Source organism: Pteropus medius, unplaced genomic scaffold, assembly GCF_902729225.1.
Source record: "Pteropus medius unplaced genomic scaffold, Ma_sr-lr_union100, whole genome shotgun sequence".
NCBI lineage: Eukaryota > Metazoa > Chordata > Mammalia > Chiroptera > Pteropodidae > Pteropus > Pteropus medius.
Genome location: NW_024352787.1, coordinates 26,671,374 through 26,677,373, shown reverse-complemented (window position 1 = coordinate 26,677,373; position 6,000 = coordinate 26,671,374). Strand labels below are relative to the sequence as shown.

Genomic DNA, 6,000 nt, shown 5'->3' with positions numbered 1-6,000 from the left:
TCCGAGACCTCTGCCCCAGCACCCGGTTACTCCTGATGTGCTCTTCCCATAATAGCCCCCCCCCACTCTTGTGGGGCTGCTGGTCATAGCCAGTGTCAGCAAGAAAATGGCCAAATCAGCACTTTCTGTGGAGACAAAAGCCCTGAGTGAGAGGTCTGTTGGGAGAGCCCCCTCCCCCAGTCTTTCTCCCACTCCCACCCCCAGGCCTAATGCCCTGGGCATCAAGCCCAGCTCCACCTTCCATGGCTGCATCCTTTATTTGGCCACAGGAAGCAGAAAACCCAAATCCAAGCTTCAACAAGATAGAAGCCTATCTTCCCTCACTTAGGACACGCCTGGCAGCAGCACAGGCAAGGAATGTTCCTCTCAGGTGAGTCATACCTTTGCGGCTCCGCCTGCCCAGTCCAGGTAAGGGGAAGCTAGTGCTCTGAGAGAACTGAGGGCTGTCAGTGAGGGAGGGGGCCGGTGGGTCTTCCACCCACCTCCGGAGGGCAAAGCAGTTGGCAAAGCAGTTGGCAAAAGTGAGCTCAGGTGCCTCAGAACAGGATCTGTGTGACTTGCAATCTCTGCCTCTCTTTAGACCTCAATTTCCTCACCTGAGCAAGCAAGGGCCTGGACAAAGTGATGGTTTAGTTTCTAATAAGGATGCTTCTTAGTCCATCCCTGATGGGCTGATGTCCTGACAACTTGGGTGGCTTTCCTGGTTCCAGAAGCCTCAGATGTCAAAGAAGGGAGAGGTGCCCTCAGGCCCCACATACCATTTGGTCTGGGGCAGAAATCCATCCATTTGGGCAAATCACACTGTCTGCTACATCTCACCTGCCCTGTCTTTTCTGAGCTCCCTCTTTTGCCCTAGAACCTGAGTGTACAGGCCAGGTGGGGCTTCAAGAGATCTGAAAACTACCTAGACCTGTCTGCAAAACTCTGTGTGTGTGTGTGTGTGTGTGTGTAGATACATGCTACAAGATGTGTGCACACATGTGTGTAAGCATATCACATATCTGGGGGAGTCTCGATGGATTTCAGAGTCTCAAAGGGGCTGTGTGCCCTAAAAACCTGACCTGGACCGGCCTTCCCCTTTGTTTCCTCTGCCGCTCCCCTTCTCTCACAGTGTCCCCCTCTAGCTCTAGCTCGGACCCCCACAGCCTTCAAGTTGGTCTCTCAGGGTCTCAGCCTGCCTCCATGAGCTGCCAGGAAAACTTTTAGAATGGCTTCTGTTTGGGCTTCACCTGCTTTCCATCATCAAGACCCCAACAGCCTGGACTTTGCAACCATCCTGGGCTCCCTTTCTATCACTAATTCCCAGGAAAGCAACCTGAAAAGCCCTGCCCTTCACTCTGTTTCTTCCTCTCCATGGCGAGGGAAGTCTCTATTAGAAATCTCCCATTAACAGTAGAAAATTCAAACTCCTAATATGCACTCAAGTCCTTTTACAACCTTGCTCTTTGAAAAAGAATCCACACTTCTTGAATGCTAACTGCCTACTAGGCACGCTTTTTTACTCCTTTCACCTAGATTAACATGTTCAAACTTGACAACCCTGGGAGACAGTCTAACATTAGTTCCATTTGATAGATGGGGAAACAGGCCCAGAAAGTCTTGCCGGTCAGCTGGAGGTGATGGAGCTGGATTTTTACCACTGCACTATGCCTTAGGCCTTATCTCTTAATATCCAGACCACCCATCCCAACCACACGGAACAATTTGCTCCCTAGTTCCTGAATACAGCCTTTTTGCCTTGAATCCCCTGCCTTCCCATCAGGCTGACACCTCCCCTAGAAGCCCACTCTCCTCTGGGCTCACCCTACACCCTCTTACCGACTTGGTCTCCAGGTCTGGCACCTTTCACCAGCTCCTCAGGGCTGGCAAGTGCCCAGCCTCCACCATTATACATCATTACACATTTGCTGAACTGAAGTGAAACACTATCCCCAATTTAAAGTTGGGGAAACTGGGTTTCAGAGATTAACTCATTTTTCAAACATTATGGATACCAGGGCAGTGAAGGGATGGTTGGTGGCAACTTAGCAAATTCATTCATTCAACAAGTGTCAATTGAGTGTCTACCCTTAGCCAGGCACTGTACTGGATGCCTTAAAAGATATAAACAAGACTGCTTGGTACCTGCCCTCCAGATGAGTCTCGCTGTACATACCACAACCCACCCAACATACCCTCGGTCCCATGGTCAAGGGAAATGAAGGTCAATTTGAGCTGGGCTTTGAAGGGGAGTGATGATTTATCAAAGAAAGGAGGGAGAGGGCTACGGATAGAACCAGCAAGGCAAAGGCTCTCAGTAAGGCAAAGGCTCGGAGGAGGTTAGTTTACCAAAGGGGAAAAGGGACACAAAGGCACAGAGGCCGGCCACACCCAGTCACCTTTGGTTGGGATTCGTTCACTTCTCATCCCTGGGCAGCCATTTAGCTTCTGTCCCCACCCTCCGCCACCACTCCCACCTCACCCCCGCCCCAGGAGGTGAGCCAGGCAGTGCCAATCTCTCTATCTCGGAAGAACGACCCTGTCCCGGGGAGGAGGTTACAGCTTCCATCTGTGTCTTGGAAAAGACGTGCTGGGAGCATATTACCAAGAAACGCGTGTCATTTATTACCAACCCCTTTGGCCTCTGAAGAGCTCAGTAAGACCTAGAGTTCGCCCCTCGGTCACGCCATCCCCTCCTCATCTCTTCCTGTGTCCAGTCCAACGTCACCTCATCTGTGAAGTCTTCCTGGAACCTCCCCATCCCTACCCCCAGCTTCCTGAATTTCCATCTCTTCCAAATGGTCTAGGCCATCCTCCCGAGAGGAGCAAGTCTGAAGGACGCTATTTCACCAAACACGACTGAAGAACCAATAGGTGTCCAGAGCTAAGAGCGGGGTTGGCGCATCCCGGACACCCACCAACTCACAGCTACTGGCTGACAACGAGGTTCCGCTGCGTTTTCCGCCCGCCCGCCCATTGGCGGCTCGGCGCCGCGGCCCTAGAACCGCGAGTTCGCGCGCCCGCGTGCCCACCCCCGCCGCGCCAGGCCCCGCCCTCCGGCGCCCGCCCCAGCGCCGGCCCCTTTTGTTCCCTCCCGGAGCCGGGCCGCTCGCTCCGTTCTGCTCAGCTCGCTCGGCTTGGCCGCGGGGCGCGCAGGCAGCGGCCAGGCTGCCTCGGTCAGCTCCTCCCGCTCGCCCGCTGCCGGCCGGTCGCACACGCGGCGCGAGGCCCAGGCCGGGAGCGCGAGCGCAGGGTCCCGGCGTCAGGAAGGCAAAGCCGGGGGGCGGCGGGGAGCGGCCGCAGCATCCTCTCCCCCCGCGGCGGCCGGGCCCACCGAGGAGGCCGGCGTCGGGCCGCCACCGCTCAGCCTGATGCCGGAGGGGCGAAGGTAGGAGCAGCGGGGGGATCCTGAAGGAGGGGGATCGCCGGGCAACAAAGAACCCAGGGATGCGGTGGCCCCGGCCTGGGCAGAAGCGGGCGGACGTGGGAGCATTGTCGGGCGTGGGAGAGGCCGCAGGGTCGGGGCTGGCGGGTGGGCGTGAGCGGAGCTGGTCCTGGGGTGCACCCCAACTTCTCCGTGCCTGCAGGCGAGGAGGGGGCGCTGCTGGCGTTGGGAGACGCTTCCCAGACTGCGTGTCCCTGTCGTGAGGGCATCGCCAGCACCCTCTGTTCCCCCACCCACAGATGGGGGTTTGGCACATCTGCTGGGGGGCTGCCCGTCCCCTCTCGCAACGGCGGCGCGGGGCTTCTGGACGCGCCGCAGGCTCTGGGCTCACGGGCCCGGGGGTCACAGCCTGGTGGGCGCGGCCCGCAGACTCGAGGTCCGGGAGGACACGGAGCCCCCGCCGGCAGGTTAGCGTCGCCTGGACGATGCCCTTTGCAAAACTTGGTTGAAGTGCATGGCTGAAGGGGTTAAGGGATCCTGGAGTAGGGCAGCTTCCCGCAGGAGTGCCCCCCAAGCTGATGCTGCTGAGGAAGCAGATTTTCTGCCCTCTCCACAGGGAGGGGCCGCGGCCTCCAAGGATGCTTCCCTGGGCTTCCAGGACCCGCCCGTTTGGGCTCTTCAGGCGGGGCCTGGGCGGGGCGGATGCCCACTGGGCACTGCCACGCAGGCTGCAGCCCCATCTCCACCCTGGGGAGGCTGGGCAGAGGGACACCTTGCCGGGAGTCACACACCCATCTCTCAATCGCTGAGACCCTACCTCTCCCTTCTGGGTGAGAAATGGAAGTCCAAATGAGAGGATGCTGCCCTCACCCTTGTAAGATCCTAGGGGGAGTCTAGCGGGGGTGGGGCTGGCCTAGGACTGTTAGCAGAGGAGGAGGAGGGTGCAGGGAGCACCACGTGGGGCCCGCCTCACCTTGTGCGTGAGGCAGACTCCCCACCAGTTGTAATGTAAACAATGAGTCTTCATTCATCCAGTTGCTGTCACCTGGCCCAGCACTGCCCAGGGGCTGGCAGGTACACAGGACTGGGGCATCACTGGCCCCAGAGAGCACGGCTACCCCCAGGGAGCATAGCTGAGTGCAGTGGTGGGGGAGCTGAAAGCATAGAGGAGAGACAACTGGAGGATGGGCTGGAGAGGAAGCTTGATGGAGCCCTGTGCAGAAGTTTACTGCCAGGATGCCAAAGGAGTTTCAGGCAGAGAAATAGCATGGGCAGGGCCAGGAGTCAGAGAAGAGGGCAGGAGGCCTCGTGACTGTTGAGTTAGAGGAACAGCAAAGGATTTAGGTGATGGAGCATGGGGTTTAGGCAAGGGAGTTCTGTTGAGGGAAGAGATTGTCCTGTCCTTACTTTTCCTGGTGGGGCCCCTCAGACACCCTCCTCCATGAGCCATGAGCCCAGGATGCCTTGGGTCTGCAGTACCTGGCCTATAAGTGGTGTTAATGTGCAGGTCTATGATGGGTAAAGGTGGGTGGAAATGGAGAGGAGTTTCAAAGAAAGAAGAACCTGGCAGAAGGTACCTGGCAGGGAGCCTAAGGCGCATGAGTGTGTACCTGCAAACCCCCAGGTATACCCAGTAGGCTGGGAAGGTGGTGCCTGGAATTCTGTACCCGGGGCCTGAAATCCCAAGTTGGGGGTTCACCCTTGGACACCAATCCCTTTCCAGCATTTCCTGTCCAGTTTGGCAGCTAAGACTTAAGATGCCAGACTCTGACAGCCTGGGTTCAAATCCCTGCTTTGTCAGCTGTGTGACCTCAGACAAGTCGTTACACATCTCTCTGCCTCGATTTTCCCATCTGTGAAATGAGTGTACTTATGGTATCTACCTATTAGGGTTGTTAAGAGAATTGAATAGACAGAAGTGTGTGCATTATGGTGGACTGAATGCCCAGTGTTTCTTATTGTGACTGCGCCGGGTGGCCCTCCAACCTCCGTGCACGCGCACGCGCACGCGCACACAGGGCTCATCCCCTCCCCAGCTGTTTGCCTGATGGCAGTCTGCCTGTTAGCACCACCAAGGCCCTGCAGTTCTCCGCTTCACTGTAGCCTCCTCTGTCAGTTGCTCCCATCTGCTCCGGTGCAGCCTCCCTTGGTGATGGGAAGGCCACCATCCCCACAGTCCCAGCCATTTCTGCTCCTTCCAGTCTGGTCCACGATGGCCTCCCCTCCCTGGCCTTGGCACCCTAAAGATTAACCTTGCCCTCTTGATGTATCCTACTTCTGCTTTCATGCCCAGAGGAGGAGGGAAGCTGCATTCTTGACCCTCCTGGTTCCCTGCCATCTTAGTCCAGGCTGTTTTAACAAAATATTACAGACTTATAAAAAAACGAAATTTATTTCTCACTGTTCTGGAGGCTGGAAAATCTGAGATCAAGGTGTCAGCATGGTCAGGTGAAGGCCCTCTTCTAGGTTGCAGACATCTTGTGTCCTTATGTGGCTGAAGGGGCTAGGGAGCTCTGTTGGGCCTCTTTTATAGGGCACTGATCCTACTTATGAGAGTGCCATCCTCATGACCTAATCATCTCCCAAAGGCCCTGCCTCCTAACACTGACACATTGAGGGTTAGGTTTCAACATAGG

General features: G+C 56.7%; 1 protein-coding gene across 4 annotated transcripts in view; it reads left to right on the top strand.

Moving 5' to 3' along the window:
* The first annotated feature begins 3,067 nt into the window (after positions 1 to 3,067).
* CLIP2 (CAP-Gly domain containing linker protein 2) overlaps positions 3,068 to 6,000 on the top strand; it is a 76,999-nt gene continuing 74,066 nt past the window's right edge. For 2 of the 4 annotated variants that reach the window (XM_039849535.1, XM_039849534.1), the window contains exon 1: positions 3,069 to 3,367. The gene's annotated coding sequence lies outside the window, so the exon portion shown is untranslated. Of the gene's footprint in view, positions 3,368 to 6,000 lie in introns of all 4 variants that reach the window. The other 2 variants (XR_005650003.1, XM_039849536.1) reach the window with 2 other exon arrangements.